Below are 17,594 nucleotides of genomic sequence, written 5' to 3'. Positions count from 1 at the left end.
ATAACTAAATAAAACTATTACTGTATATGTATTGTATTTTATCGCCAGACCTCAAACCTCAGCAGGCTTGTGTTATGAAGCTGGTGCCTGTCGGGGAAAGATGCTATTCTGCGCCTCCCAGCTGTGTTGCATGTGCACTGCTAGGCTGGTAATGAAATGGAATTTCTATGACCCCATAATTAATCACTCATAGCAGGACAAGGCACAGGGTTAAGTCACCTGGGCTGTCATGTGCCACAACTTGTATCTTTGCTCCCCTAAGCTACAGCCTATATGGCCTAGCCTAAAATCTGGTCCTGCTCTTAGACACAACGGCAGTGGTTGCAAACTCCAAGCCTGCCCTGATCTTATAAGAGCTCCTGCAAGCAAGAGACAAAGGTAGGAAAATGGTAGGGTGTACTTTTCTTGTTGCCTTTGGTATCAATCAAGAAATGAATCCCTTTAATGGTTTACCTATACAGCGGGGAAAATAATTATTTGATCCCCTGCAGATTTTGTAGGTTTGCCCACTTACAAAGAAATGAAGGGTCTATCATTTTTATCATAGGTGTATTTTAAGTTATAGAGACAGAATATCAACCAAAAATCCAGAAAAAACACATGATACAAATGTTATAAATTGGGTTGAAGTTCAGTACTTTGTGGAGAATCCCTTGTTGGCAAGTACAGAGGTAAGACGTTTCTTGTAGTTGAGACCAGGTTTGCACACATCTCAGAAGGGTTTTTGGTCTTCCACTGGTATCCGGAAGTGACGTAATTGGTACAGCCGTCAGCTGGAAATTGTGTTGACGCGTTTCGCCCCTCCCTGTGGGCGTTTTCACAGGCGTATGTCGACGCAATTTCCGGCTGACGGCTGTACCAATTACGTCACTTCTAGATACCGGTGGAAAGCAAACAGGGAAGTGCGCACCCCGAGCGGCCACAGGCTACCTGGAAGCCTCTGCAAGACTGCGATTCAATTACCACCACACTGTAAGTGTTGCTCTGCTTTTATTAACAAAAACTTTTGTACGTTAGCACACTATTGAGATGTTTTTCTTCTATGGCCATTGAATATATGTCAACTTGGGGATATCTACACTCCATCCCATAAGTCCATCTGCCAGTGGGGGACCCATCAGAAGACTCACCAGGAGAGTCAATCACTAATCTTACCGGACCTAAATGTGATTGACCCACATGCAATAGTGCTAAGGGGTCCATTGAGTCTGGTAAGTGGAACATACATTGGGAGTGGACCTGCACACACTACACATTATCTTCACAGATTGGCACTGATTTGTGTTTCTTATGAAGATAGCACAGAGCACGCTGCACTTTCTTTCACTGGAAACCTGCTGATTTTGTACTTTTTTGGACTATTTTTGGGGTTTTTACTGTATTTATATTTATTTTCATTGTTCAGCACAAATAATGCACTTTGGATAGGTCAATGATCATAGGTGGTAAACCGTCAAGAAATTGGTTGTGTTTTTTTTTTTTTTATAATAATTTTTTATATTAATTTGTAGTTTGATTGATTCACACTTTACCAGTTATCTTCGCCTTCTTTGCGCTGTGTTAAGAAAAAGTTGCCTTAAGGTTTCTTTGCTGTCACGTGGCAGCTCCCTCTGTACATTTTCTATAGGATTAAGGTCTGTAGACTGCCTAGCCCACGCCATGACCATAATTTGCTTCTTCCTGAGCCACTCCTTTGTTGCTTTGGCGGTATGTTTTGGGTCATTGTCATGCTGGAACACCCAACCATGACCCATCTTCAGTGTTCTGGTTGAGGGAAGAAGGTTCTCCAAGATTTTAAAAGACATGACCCTGTCCATTGGTTCCCTCAATGCTGCAAAGCAGTGTTAATTTCGTCCACTAAAACCGACTAAAACGTTTCGTCGACTAAATTAACACAATTTTAGTAGATTAAAATACGACCAAAACTAAAACAATTCAGATGACTAAAATATGACTAAAACTAAAATTGCATTTTAGTCTTAAGACTAAAATACGACTAAAACTAAAATGGCATTTTAGTCAAAAGACTATAACTAAAACAAAATCAAAATTTGCTGCCAAAATTAACACTGGTGCCTGCTCAAAGCTTAATACCATAAATAATAACATATTAGATTTTTCACTCCAGGACCAGCAGTAGTATATAATGAGTTTGGAAATTGTAGAGAAATGCTTAAATAATGCATTACAAATTACAATTGAACTACACCCATTCGATTATAGATGACTAAAATGTAGGACGTTTTAGTCGACTAAATACGACTAAAACTAAAACACTTGCAGAAGACTAAAATGGGACTAAAACAGCAAGTCGAGTTAATGCACAAGATTTCAATGTTGGTCTCATCTGACCACAGCACTTTCCTTCAATCCTTCTCTGACTCATTTAGATGTTCTTTGGCAAACTTCAAACGGGCCTGTACATTTGCCTTCTTGAGAAGGGGGACCTTGTGTTTCAATCCATGGCGGCGTATTGCCAGTGGTGTATTTAGCTTTTGTGCTGCCCTAGGCCTGACTAAGTTTGTGCACCCTCTAATTTAAATATGACCCACCCCTCATCTGTACCACAACCCACCCACCACAGACCACAACCACAGTCTATCTGTGCCCATCAGCATAGCCTTATCAGTTCTCATAAGTTCAGCCTCATCAGTGCCGTCTCATTACTGCCCATCAGTGTAGCCTCATCAGTGCGGCCTCATCAGTGGCCATCAGTACAGCCCCATATGTGGCCACCAGTGTTGCCTATCAGTGCACATTAGTGCAGCCTATCATACCGGCAGGTAGCAGTGTGACTGCTTTATGGGGGTGCCAGACTGATTTGCCTCCTGGACCCTGCCCTCTGGCCCAATTTGCCGCATAATACTGGCACTAAACTAAAAGTGTTGCACAAGCCGGCGGGGACCCTTTTCGTGTGGGAGCATGGAGGAGGCTGTTTTTTTTTTTTTATTGCGGTGTGCAGATTTTTTGCTGCCCCCCTGCAAAGTGCCGCCCTAGGCCTAGGCCTTGTTGGCCTAGGCCAAGATACAGCACTGCGTATTGCGTTACCAATGGTTTGGTTGGTGACTGTGGTCCCAATTGCCTTGAGATCATTCACAAGCTCCTCCCATGTAGTTCTGGATTGATCCCTCACTTTTCCAAGGAATACCCTTACCCCATGAGGTGAAATCTTGCACGGAGCTCCACATGAGCACATACAGTAGCCAGTCTGTGGGAGTCAGATTTATTGTTGGTTGGTAGGGGATCAAATACTTATTTTAATCACTGAACTGCAACTCCATTTATAGCATTTGTAACCTTTGTTTTTTTCCTGGATATTTGGTAATATTCTGTCTCTATCATTTGAAATACACCAATAATAAAAATGATAGACCGTTCAGGGAGTCTCCAGAATGTTGCTCTGGCCAAAACTATAAAAATAGTTTGGAGATACTGTTTAATGAATACCTTTGAAATCTATTAAAACACCCCTATGTTAAGTGTGTGCTCCTGATATTTCAAGGATAAGTTAAATGTAATTGCTACTACCATAACTGCTATTACTATTTCAGTTATTGTTGCAAAATGATAGGAATATTATATGCATATACAATTCCTCTATACTATGTGAGCATTAATGTCTAATTCCCAAAGAATGTTTATGCAGCTTGATTATGTGTGATCCAACAGAAAACAGAGATATAAGTCACGCTGATGAATGGAGATTTAAAAATGGGATTCATAAAAATCATCTACATTACCATATTAAAAAATAAAAATAAACCTTGGTGAAAAATGCCTCGGGACATAGTAAAAGATTACCTTGAGGTATTACTGATTAAAACTTTGCTGTACTGTTTGTATGATCTAAGCTACAGGTGAAGGATTTCCTATTGTCAGTAGTTTAAAATCAAACCATAAATTGCTATTTACTGCTGCTATAAGTAAGTTGGGAATGTTGACTGCGTCTGAACTCATTTAACATTGTCATTTATTGAAACCACTTTTAGACTTTGGACAGTACAGTAAATTGTAAAGTTACTAAAGTGCACAACAATTCTTTTGGACTCTGGTTTATCTCACGTGATAAAATTAGTATGTTCTGATCATGCTTAACCACTTCTGGACCGGAAGATTTTCCCCCTTAATGACCAGGCCATATTTTGCGATTCGGCACTGCGTTAATATAACAGACAATTGCGCGGTCATGCGACACTGTACCCAAATAAAATTGATGTCCTTTTTTTCCCACAAATAGAGCTTTCTTTTGGTGGTATTTGATCACCTCTGTGATTTTTATTTTTTGCACTATAAACAAAAAAAGAGCGACAATTCTGAAAAAAAAAAAAAAAAAATTTTCACATTCTGCTACATAACATGCCCCAAAAATTTTTTTTTTTTTTTTAACATTTTAGGCCAATTTGCTTTCTGATACATATTTTTGGTAAAAACGGCAAAGATTTATGTCATTTTTATTGTTTTTTTTTTTACTAGTAATGCCGGCGATCTGCGATTTTAAGCGGGACTGCGACATTGCGGCGGACAGATCGGACCCCTAACTGATATTTTTTACACTTTTGGGGGGACCAGTGACATTACTATAGTAATCAGTGCTTAAAATATGCTCTGTTACTGTAATAATGGCACTGGCAGAGAAGGGGTTAACAATGTGGGTGATCAAGGGGTTAAATGTAAGACTAGGGGAGTGATTCAGGGCAGGGCTTGTGAAATGAACACAGAAACCTTTGATCCTATATAGAAGGATCACAGGAGCTCTGTGATCATTCCAGAGAGAAGGACGGTCGGCTGTATTTACAACAGCTGACCGTTCTTCTCTCTCAGCGGGGAGCGATTGCGGGTGTCAGGCGGCAATTGGAGCCGCCTGCTTTGTGCATTAGATTCCCCGCTGCCGAGTGGGGGTGGGAGCGCGCCGGCGGCGGCACGTGCTCGCCCCCTAGCTGCAGGTGCGTGATTGACGTAGCCCTACATCGGTTCGCACAGGACGGCCAGCCTGCCGCAGTATATATGTGGTGGGCGGTCCGGAACCGGTTAAAGTACAGCTAGGAGCATTTATTTCATTTTGGATAGAGTAAGGGAGGGTTATAACTCCTGTCGGTTTTTTAGCCATTTGCGATCAATTTGGGGAAATTTCCATTTACTTACTGTTTCATAGCCAAAATAAGAAATGAGAGGAAATTCCTTCAAAGTGAGGAAATCCCTGGTTGTCTCCAGAGCTAGGGATCCCAATGGAAGATTTCCCCTTGATTTCTGTTCTGTGGACAACCCAAAATTTGGGATTTTCTTTTACTTTATCTTTCAATGATCACGGTAAGCAAAACAAATAGAGAGTGTGAATCTTCCTAATGGGAGCACAGACAACAATAAAAAGATGACAGAAGTCTAATCACTCTCTACCTGTCCAAAAAAAAAAAGTTTTGCCTTTGGTGATACTTAAAGTGTAGACTCATTCACTATGTACATACAGGGGGTTGGTTTTACTAAAGTCAAATAGGCTTTTCATTTTTATGGGAATCTTCCATTAGCTTTGTGAATGTGATGAAAACTCACTTTGCAAAGAACACCCAATCATGTGCAAAGAAAGGCTTATTTTGCATGCACTAGATTGGATGATGGAAGTCAGCAGAGCTAAACTAAGGGAAAATTCCTGTGCAAAGTGAACAGCCTAGTTGCATTTAGTAAATCAACCCCAAAAAGGTTTCAGGTTTTTGGCAATATTTACTAATCCAGCAAAAAGACTCTTAGTTTAACTAATGACTGAGCTAAGTACCCTGAAAGGGAAAATAAACAGGAAAAGCTGTTTAAGGCAGCAAAAAACATTATAAGACAAAGAGCTATTTACAAAGCTACAGCATTAATCACGCAATTTAAAAAATAAAAAATTGGGCCCCATGCAGTTTAGTTCATGATGTGTTAATATGCATGGCATACTAGCACATTATGGCCTGAAACAAAGCCCTCCAGCGGCACGCTGGCACTGCTGAAGGTGCTTCCATCTTCACCCATTCTTCTTTCCAGGTTCCTGGGCTTTGGCTATTTGATTGGCCGAGCCGGCGATGACATCACTCCCACGAATGCGCATGGGAATCACTGTTCACAGCGCTGCTTTGAAGGAAAAGCACGGTTATGCCGTTCCTTTAGAGTGCATGCATCGGTCATATCACCGACTTCATCTAAAGTAAATATCTCCCAAACGGTGCATATATAGAAGGTATTTAGAGCACCTATAGGTAAGCCTTATTATAGGCTTACCTTTAGATAAAAATCATAACATGGGAGTTTACTCCCAAATTTGAGCTGGTTTACCAGCCAAATGGTTAATTCTGTGATTTGGTGCAGACAGTCTTATAATTCAGGCATCCATGCCACCCCTGCTACTCAGGGCCATCTTACCAAATGGGCACGCTGGGCAATTGCCCGGGGGCCCCACTTGCCCAGGGGGCCTCACCTGCCCAGTGACCCAGCCCCAGCCAAGCATTAGTCCTGATTCCCGTGTGCATCCCGCCGCCAAACTTAGCAGGTGTCGGCCCTGAGCTGCTGTCAGGCCACTTGGGCCATGGAGGGGGAGCCCACAACTGCAGGAATGCCTATCCACCTCCACAGGAACAGGCACACACAGGACAGTCGAGTCTGACTCCCGTCTGTGTGTGTTCACCAGACCCAGCTGCCGAACTTGGAAGCTGTCATTAGCCTGGCACTGCTGTACCAATAAATATCGCCTTATCGATAACTTGCATTTTTATTCTCATGGGTGATTGTGTAGGCAGGGCCCCAGTGCACTGCATTCCCGGGGTCCTTTAATGCTCTTAAGATGGCACTGCTGCTACTGCTTGAGGCCTGGGTCACCCTGCACTTTACACTGCAGTGAAGAAATATAATGTAGTCCTGGACCTACCCCAACCCATGATTGGACAGTGAAAGAGCACAATGATTTCACCTTCCTATTGCTCTCCTTATCTATGAGCATTTGAGTAGACTGCACTGTGCAATATGTTCATTCACGCATATGTGTGGCGGCAAAGAGGATGTACTTCATTGCACACACGCCACATGCACTATATTACCAAAAGTATTGGGACTCCTGCCTTTACACGCACATTAACTTTAATGGCATCTCAGCCTTAGCCCGTAGGGTTCAATATTGAGTTTGTCCACCCTTTGCAGCTAATAAAGCTTCAGCTGTTCTGGGAAGGCTGTCCACAAGGTTTAGGAGTGTGTCTATGGGAATGTTTGACCATTCTTCCAGAAGCGCATTTGTGAAGTCAGGCACTGATGTTGGACAAGAAGGCCTGGCTCGCAGTCTCTGCTCAAATTCATACCAAAGGTATTCTTTTTTTTTTTATTATTTTTATTTATTGAAATTTTTTCAAATACAGATATAAGTAGTTGCAGTCCCTCCCTTTGCAAAGGGGGGTATATCTACATGTTCAAAACATACATATATCGTTTTATTAACCTAAATATCCCCCCCAACCCTCCCACCTTTAACCTCAAACTACTCCTTAATCCCCTGTGTTTCCTTTTTTGTATTCTTGCCACACTTCCCAGATCTCCACTCTACTTTCATACTCTTGTTCTCCCCAGGGTCTTAACAATTCTAGTTTTCTTGTTTTATCCACCCGCTCTACCCAATCTTTGTGTAGTGGAGCTTCTATTTTCTTCCAGTTTAATGGAATCAGGCTTTTTGCTGAATTTAGCAGATGAGGTATTAAGGTTTTTTATATTGTTTAATCGACATTGACGTCCCATGGAATAGGCATTCCCATGGGTCTTCTTTAACCTCTACCTTAGTGATCCTTTTAATTGATACCAATATCTCCTTCCAAAATTTGTTGATTTTTGGGCATTCCCACCATAGATGTGTCATAGTACCCAGTTCGTTACACCCTCTCCAACATAATCTTGAGGTCTCCCGTTGGTATCTCCCCACAATATCTGGGGTTCTATACCATCTGGAGATCAGCTTATAGTTCATTTCCACGGTACTTATATCTGTCGCGGATTTATGAACCATCTTTACACATTTGTCCCGTTGGGTTCCCTCAATGTGGGTGCCCAGTTCACCCTCCCATTTCTCCAACATTGGGTGGTCAATCTGCTTTCCCTCGTTTAATATTTTATATATTTTTGAAATGTTGTTCTTAATTTTTTCGGATGCACATATTTGTTCAAATGGGTTGAGCTCGTCTCTCTCTCTAATTGGGTGGGCTAATGATACTACAAAGTGTTTAAGTTGGAGGTATCTCCACTCATCTAAGTTCCAAATAATTTTCTTTTTTCTAAGCTCAGAATACGTAAGGATTTTCCCCCTCTCCATTATATCTCTTAGTCTGACATCTCCTTCTCCTAGCCACTTTCCATGCTCTTTCCCCTTACCCGGTGCGAAAAATGTTGTGTCCTGTAGTGGTATTAGTGGTGAATTATACTCCCATTTTTCTCTCTTATATATTAAATCCCATACTTTTAGTGCTTGTCGTGTTATAATGTGTGTATCTTTTTCCAATTCTCTATATTTTGGTGGAATCCAGATGATTTTGCCTAATTTTGTACCACTTATTGTGTTCTCCATTTTAACCCAATTTTTTCTACTATCTTTTTTCCCCCATTCCATCACCCGTGTGAGTATTGAGGCTTGGTAATATTTTTTAAAGTCTGGTAGTGCAAGTCCCCCCTCGTTTTTACTTCTACTTAAAATTGTGCATTTTATCCTTGGTTTTTTATTTTTCCAAACAAACTTTGTAATTAGTGCCTTTAGCGTCCTAAAAAATGCCTCAGGAATCTGTATTGGTATCATTTGGAACTTGTATGAGAGCTTTGGGAGGATACCCATTTTTATTATATTTATTCTGCCCATCCATGATATGGCTCTAGGATTCAATCTACTTATTTCAGCTTTTATTTCATTCAATAATGGGATGAAGTTAGCTGTATATAATTTTCCTGGCGTCGATGTTAACTTAATTCCTAAGTATTTTAAATCCTCATCTCTCCATACGAAAGGAAATTCAGTTTTTAACCCTATTCTCTCTTGAGGGCTCATTTTGATACTTAATATTTCAGACTTAGTTTGATTAATCTTTAAGTTTGAGAGTTCTCCATATTGCTTCAATATTTTGACTATGTTAGGTAGTGAAATCCTTGGGTTGGAGACGTAGAGTAACAGATCGTCGGCAAATGCCGCCACCTTATGCTCTACTCCCCCAATCTTCACTCCCTTGATATCTGGGCATTTTCTTATTGTTGCCAATAGGGGCTCCAACGAGATCACGAACAACATTGGCGACAGGGGGCAACCCTGTCTCGTTCCATTATACATGTCGAAAACTTCGGACATTATACCATTCACTTTTACTTTTGCTGATGGTCGACTATACAAAGTATGAATCCATGCCATCATTCTGGGGCCAATACCTATTTCTTCTAAAGTTTTCAGCATGAACTCCCAGTTGACCCTGTCGAATGCTTTTTCAGCATCAATCGACAGTATCAAACTGGAGTCCCTGTTTTTTAACATTTGGTCTATTAATAAAGTTGTTCTGATCCCGTTATCTTTCCCCTGTCTACCAGGGATAAAGCCCACCTGATCATCATGTATCCACTCCTCCATCAGTCCCTTCATCCTAGTAGCTAATATTTTCGTAAATAACTTTATATCGACATTCAATAGAGAAATGGGCCTATAACTTGAACATAGCGTAGGATCTTTCTCTTCTTTTAAAATAACTGTTATCGCAGCTTGAAGTGCCTCTTTACTCATGTTGAACTGGGAGCCTAGTCCATTCATGTACCCTCTTAATCTTGGGATCAAAAGATCTTTATATTTTTTGTAGTAACTGATGGTAAATCCATCAGGTCCTGGACTTTTTCCTAGGGGGGTGTTCTTTATTGCTTTTTCTATTTCTTGTTCCGTTATTGGTGTCTCCAGGAGTATTAGTTTTTCCTTCTCTAGTTTTTCCATTCTTGCGTTTTCCAGGTAACTTTTAATCTTTTCCTCTCTCTCAGAGTTAGTTTCCTGTTTACCTACTCCTCTAACCGCATATAAGTCTCCGTAATATTTTTGGAACTCACCCGCTATCTCTGTAGATGAATGGACCAGGTCTCCTCCTTAATTTCTGATCTTATCTATGAAGTTTATTGCTTTTTTTTTTTTAAGGATTCTTGCCAGGTTTTTTCCTATCTTATTCCCATCTACGTACTTCTCCCTTGTAAGTTTATTGAATTCTTGTCTAATTTCTTGTTCTAGAAGTTCTTTTAAGTCCTCTCTTTTCTTTTCTAACATGGATTGATCTTTCTTATTTATTGCCGTTGTTGTTAATCTTTTTTTTTTTGTTTTAGTTCTAATTCGTATATGTCTCCCATTAAGCTGTCTTTTTTTTCCGATCTTTCTTTTTTCCTCTGTGCTCCTTTTGAGATTAATATACCTCGCATGTATGCTTTTTGTGCTTCCCAAATAATATTTTTAGGTGTCTCCTCGATGTCATTGTTCTGAAAATAGCTCTCCAGTTCTTTTTCTATTTCCTTTCCCCATTTTTTATCTCTAATCAATTCTTCATTAATTTTCCAATTAAATCTTCTAATTTGTTCTTTACCCATTTTTATTTTCACTGAAATGGGGGAGTGATCTGACCAGGTCCTTATCCCAACCCTTGCCTCTGATACTTTCTCAATCCATCGATGTTCTATTATAAAGTAGTCAATTCTGGAATATGTCTTATGTATATTTGAATAATAAGAATAATCTTTCTCTTTAGGATTGAGTATTCTCCAGATATCTGCTAGTTGATTTTGATATAATTTCCTTTTTAATTCCTTATTCTGATAATTCGAAAACCTTTGGTATCGTGATGTATTATCGATTTTAGGGTCGAGGCTCAGGTTGAGGTCCCCGGCTAGAATCACCCCCCCTTTCTTGAAATTATTTAGTTTCCTTAAGATCCTCCCTAGAAAAGCCATTTGTCCCTCGTTGGGGCTATATATATTTACTAGTGTCACCTCTTCACCATTTAATGTCCCCTTTAGGAAAAGGAATCTACCCTCTGGGTCGACTAACCTATCTTCTAGGGTGAATCTAGTCCCTCTGGCGAAGCCGATAGCTACCCCACTAGATTTTTTCTTGAATGTATCAGCATAAAACCACGTGGGGTGGCTAGGGGAGTATAATCTGATGTTAGATTCGTGTGTGATGTGTGTCTCTTGTAAAAATATGACATCCGCTTTAAGGAACTTACAATTTTTTGTCTCTTCATGGGTGAGTTCATTCCTCTTACGTTATATGATACGTAATTAACTACACACATTTACTTTTATTGGGTTTGCCTGGGGTTCTGATCGTATACATACCCAGAGTATTTACTCTCCTTAGTGCCTGGGTGTAATTAATTTTACCTATGGTTCTGTGTCTAAGAATATGTTCCCATGTTGGGGACTGAAAGTAATTAACTTTAAAAACCGGGTTTTTACTTACCATTTTCCCCTTCCCTCCCTCCTCCCTCCCTCCCTGTCCCCGTGAGGGCCTGGCCTTCCCCCTACCCTTAGCCAGGAATGTCGACATCGCCTTCTCCCCTTCCCATCGACTTTTTGCCGAGGTGGAGCTCTGGCTATGCTCGCCTTCTCCGTCCATCCTATTCTAAGATGGTAAAGGCCTGCTGACTACTGTGACTATTGTGAGGCTGCCCATTTTCCTTTCCTTTTTTTCCCTATTAGCTCTTCCCCCCTCTCCCCCACCCCCCCACCAGTCTCCCCCCTCCCCCCCAGATACCCCCTCCTCCCCCACCGTCCCTTTTTCATTTCTTAGTCATTTCTCTCTTATTTTTTCTTTGTTTTTCTCGGAGCCCATTCTTCTTCATCTGTTTCTTCTTCTGTGGGTCTTTGATCTGTCCAACCCGGGATCTCTACTGGAGGTATTTTTAAGGCTTCACAAAAAGCTTGAGTCTCTTCAGGGAATCTGAGTAGTATAGTCATTCCTTCTCGTCGAACACCTAGGCCGGCCGGGTGACTCCAGAAATATTGTATTTTTAGTTTTTTTAATTCTTCAACTATTGGTCTCAGAACACGTTTCCTATTAATCGTCTCTTGCGAGAGATCCGGGAAAATCTGTAACTCCTCTCCTTCGTATTTTAAAGTTGGTCTCTCTCTCATTTTCTCCCAAATCTGGGCTCTTGTCTCGTATTTGTGAAACCTCACAATCACATCTCTTGCTTTCTCCTTTGCTATGTTTGCTGGTTTTCGTATTCTGTGTATTCTCTCAACTTCAATTTTATCTGTGGCCGCTTTTCCCAGGAGAGGGTTAAATACATTTTCTAAGATCTCTTCCAGATTCTCTGTTGAGCCCCTTTCCGGTATTCCTCTAATTCGTAAGTTCTTTCTTCTGTGTCTGTTTTCCTGATCCTCCATTTTATATGCCATATTTCTCTGTTCCACTTGCGCTTTCTTCATCTGTTCCCTTAAAATTTTCAACTTTTTCCCATAATGGACTATTTTGTCTTCTGTTTCCTCAACTCTCATCAGAACATGTCCCATTTCCTTATAGAGGGTTGCTATTTCTGTTTTGATAGATTTCTCTAGGCATGCAAACATTTCCCTCATCTCTGATTTTGATGGGGGGGGGTTCTTTTTCATTTCGTTCCTCTTCTCTACTCGTATCTTCCTCCCCTGGGTTTTGTGCGCTTTCTCTTGATACCTCTAAACTTTCTTCTCCACTTGCTCCCCTATTTTTTTGGCTTTTCCCTTTCTTACTTGTCTCCGTGTTCTGTTTTGGTCTTACTACCGGTTGTCTCTCTGGTGGTAAACTTTGTCCTTTTCCTTCTGGTGTCAAGTACATTTTAATTGAGCCTGGACTTGTTGTGCTTTTTGAGGGTTTCCCTATTGCTTCCTTTGTTGGCTTATTCCTCATTTTTATCTTTGATCTTTCTTCTGTTATCCTTTCACAGTATTAAATCAGTCCTGACCCTTGTATTTCTTTTGTATATACACATCTGTGGGGGGCTCTTTTTATTATTTTACTTCTCTTGTTAAGATCTGAATCTTTCTATTGTTACCTCTTTGTCCAGCCCCGCTCTATTTCGCTTGTTTAGTCCTGTCTCAAGGTTTTGTGGTAGTTCGCAGTTATACTTTATGAACTTTCTCCTTATGTCTACTCTAGTTCAGGGAGTAGTATGCTGTTTTATAGTGTTACCCTGTGGGGGTATAGAGCAGTGTCACATGTATGTCAAACTGCTGAGTAGCCCATATAGGGACCCCTTTAGGTCCTCATGTTTAATTTCTGTGGGCACTCTGATCTCTGTATGACACTAAAAATTTAAGAGATGTATAGAATGCCGCTGATTTAATTACTCCGGGGTTTAAAACTGAGTAGGATATGTCTTTTTTAAACCTCACATAGTTGTTTCTCCAGGTCAAGGGTAAAAGATGGGAGCAGAAACACAAAAATGGTAACAAAATAATGAGGGAGGAGTGACCTCAAGAAGTCCGGGCTTTTAAACATCAGTGATAATTTTCTCCCTGGTTAACCTTCTCCCTTTATTTTTCTTTTTTCTTATCCATGCAATGTTGATACCAATAACAGTTTATGATGTTAAGGTAGATTCTAGGGTGGGCTGGCTAGAGTCCTCCTTTTTTCATACTAATCCACCCCAAGCAGCCATCTTCACCCTATCCATCTATCAGCCAGTGTAGTATCCCTTTTCATGTCAGCCTCCATCAACACTAAGCCTTAATGTGTATCCTGGGTGTTGGCTAGCACTAGGCTTGGTGTATACACACAGAGAAAAGAGGGGGGCTTTCGCCCTCTCACCAGCTCCTCGTCAGTCGCACTGGGGTCTCTCCGGGAGTTCTGGAAGACTGTGCCACCTCGCTTGGGATCCGCGTGGTCAATCGCCGGCTACAGGGCTTGACGCCGCAGCTCCACACCTCGCGGCTACTGCACACTCCAGCTGGGCTCGGCTCACTCCTCCGATGCGTTCGCTCAAAGCCTGTAGGCCCTCGCCGAGCAACCGCCGAGCAACCGCCTATCCCTTCCGGCGGGCTCGGACACCTCCGCTCTCGCCGGCTCTCCTCCGGTGCGGCACGGGTCTCCGGAGGGTCTCCGGCGGGCTCAAGGCGGGCTCCAGGCGGGCTGTCTCTGCTTGCCGTGAACCTTCCTCCGCTCTCCGTGGTCCTCTCTAGGTGCGGGGGGGTGAGCAATCTCGGGGGGGGGGGTGCCATCAGTGGTTCCCGGGTGCGGGGAGGTCGGGAAGGCTGGGAGTCTTCACGGCCATCTCAACAGGCAGCTCTCACACGCCAGCCTCAACCTGCACACCGGCTTGGCGTCATAGACAGGCTCCTCCCTCCATACCAAAGGTATTCTATCGGGTTGAGGTCAGACCTTGCTTTGTGCGCTGGTGCACAGTCATGTTGGAACAGGAAGGGAGCAACCCCAAACTTTTCCCACAAAGTTGGGAGCATGCAGTTCTCCAAAATGTCTTGGTATGCTGATGCCTTAGGAGTTCCCTTTAGTGAAACTAAGGGGCCAAGCCCAACCCCTGAGAAACAGCCCCACACCATAATCCCCCCTCCACCAAATGATTTGGACCAGTGCACAAAGCAAGGTTCGTAAAGACATGGATGAGCGAGTTTGGGGTGGAGGAACTTGACTGGCCTGCACAAAGTCCTGACCTCAACCTGATAGAACACCTTTGGGATTAATTAGAGCAGAGACTGCGAGCCAGGCCTTCTCGTCCAACATCAGTGCCTGGCCTCACAAATGTGCTTCTGGAAAAATGGTCAAACATTCCCATAGACACACTCCTAAACCTTGTGGACAGCCTCCCCAGAACAGTTGAAGCTGTTATAGTTGCAAAGGGTGGGCCAACTCAATATTAAACCCTACGGACTAAGACTGGGATTCCATTAAAGTTCATGTGCGTGTAAAGGCAGGCGTCCCAATACTTTTGACAATACAGTGAATATGAAGTCACAGATAACATTAGGAACCAGAGCAATAAGATGTTTTAACCCCGTTTCCACTTACAAGTGACAAAGATGATGTTTGTGTCTATAGTACATTGCAATACATTGTAGTATGTGGGGTCCACACACATTAGTTGACAGTCTCATGATCTGACTGAAATGGCCAGATTAAGAGACAATGTAATCTGTGAGTTACCTGTAGACATTAACCAGCTGAGATCTATTATTGGGAGAAGCGATTGGACAACTTCAATAAATGTGTCTGATTGCTTTGTGTTTCCACCAGAAATGTCCACAGAAGGTCTCCCTCGCCTCTATCTGCAGGTTAACCAGGAACAGGCGCACACTTACCTGGTGGCAAGCATACATGTCTGGGGATGGTTCGACCTGTATGCCTGATGGTTTCATCTCTGGTGTCTAGGGTATTTTTATGTATATTATAGATAGATACTGATAATTCCTCCATCTGTAGTGACTGGCATTCCCCATCACTTGGCAAGATCTCATGACATGTATACTTTGTAAAATAAAAATAGGGAAATGAAAGGGTGAGAAGGGAACTTTATGGGGAAGTGGCATATTCACGATGGACCGTAAAAATGGACTAAGTCACTTTTGGTCTCTTTACCATCTTAACATCATAGGCAGTGATGTAACTAGGGGTTTTACACATTGTTTGTAACTTTGTACTTTACTTATATATATATATATATACTGTATGTATGTGTGTGTGTATATATATATATATATATATATATATATATATATATATATACATATACAGTATCTCACAAAAGTGAGTACACCCCTCACATTTTTGTAAATATTTTATTAAATCTTTTCATATGACAACACTGAAGAAATGTGAGAAAAAATGTCGATAAACCAAAACGAACTGCGCAAATGGGTGCTTATACACAAAATAAAGTGTAATAATCGTGAATACAAAATTAAATAAATAAATCTGTGAATATATAAATATAAAATATATGGAAATGCCTTCCACACAGCGAGCAGCAAACAAACAACGTATTAACGTGATAAATGTGAAATTATGAGAGTATATATTGCGCTCAACAACAATATTCACAAAAAGTGCATAGGTGCATATAAATAAATATGTGAATAAATACTTATATAAAAACAGTCCAAATGTGCTTAATATCATCGATTCGGATTAAAAGCCACAACAATTGATAAAAGCACAAACTCAGCATAAATGAGAAAATAAATAAATATAAAAAGTCCTTTTGGTGCTTAACCACTTAAGCCCCGGAGGATTTTCCTGCTAAAAGACCAGGGGGTATTTTGCGATTCGGCACTGCGTGACTTTAACGGACAATTTCGCGGTCGTGCGATGCTGTATCTAAACGAATTTGACATCCTTTTTTTTCCCACAAACAGAGCTTTCTTTTGGTGGTATTTGATCACCTGTGCGATTTTTTGATCACGCGCTATAAACAAAAAAAGAGCGACAATTTTGCAAAAATAGCAATATTTTTCACTTTTTTTATATGAAATTCCCCAAAAAAAATGTAAAAATCAAAATTTTTTAACATTTTTGGACAATTTGTTTTATGCTACCTATGTTTGGTAAAAAAAATCGCAAAAAGCGTATTTTGATTGGTTTGTGCAAAAGTTATCGCGTTTACTAACAAAGGGAAAGATTTTTGTCATTTTTGTTGTTTTTTTTTTAACGCGTAATGGCGGCAATCTGCGATTTTTTTTGCGGTACTGCGACATTGCGGCGGACAGATCGGACCCTTGACTGACATTTTTGACACTTTTGGGGTTACCAGTGACAATTCTACAGTAATCAGTGCTATACATATGCACTGTTACTGTAAAAATACACTGGCAGTAAAGGGGTTAACTTTATTTGGGAGGGAGGGGCTGTGTGTGTCCCTAGGGGCGTGATTCTTACTGTGATTGGCTGTGGCTCTAGCTGTAAGGATACTGATCAACGGATCTACATACTAGATCCGTGTGATCAGTGTCTTTACAGCGAGGAGAATGACAGGCAGCTTGTTTACACAAGCTGCCTGACATTCTCCCTCTCCCCCGACGATCGCCGAGTGGCCAGCGGACATCGGGTCCGCTGGTCACACGCGCGGGGGGGTCCGTGACCGCACGAGAGCGGGAGCGCGCCTCCGCGGGCGCGCGCTCGCTCCCCAGACCCTCCCAGGCTAGTGACGTTAATTAACGTCACTCTGCCTGGCAGGGGCTGACCGCCGCAGTAAATCTACTTGCGGCGGTCGGCAAGCGGTTAAATAACAAGGTGATAGTATGGTTATCTGCAGCAAGACTTGTTACCTGGCAGATGGAAGTAAGAGTGCCCGAAAGATGTGTAATTTCAGGGGGGTCTGAATATTCTTTCCTCTAGACAGGAGTTCCACTATTATCTGGTCACACATCTTTGCTGGTGAGAGGAAAAGTTATGTGGATGATCCGGATTCGTTGTGGATACCAATGTTTGTTGTGACCCCCTATAATCAAGGGGTCATATCCTTCTGGTAAGGAGTATTTATTAAGAACACTGGATGAAGGTGTGGAGGTGAAGGTTTTTAACACCACTTCTATCAAGTCTGTGTGTCTGTCTCTTTTAATTATTGCTGCGGATAATCATACTATCACCTTGTTATTTAAGCACC

The sequence above is a fragment of the Pelophylax lessonae genome, assembly GCF_965119305.1.
Source record: "Pelophylax lessonae genome assembly, chromosome: 1".
NCBI classification, from domain to species: domain Eukaryota; kingdom Metazoa; phylum Chordata; class Amphibia; order Anura; family Ranidae; genus Pelophylax; species Pelophylax lessonae.
This window is presented reverse-complemented; position numbering follows the sequence as displayed.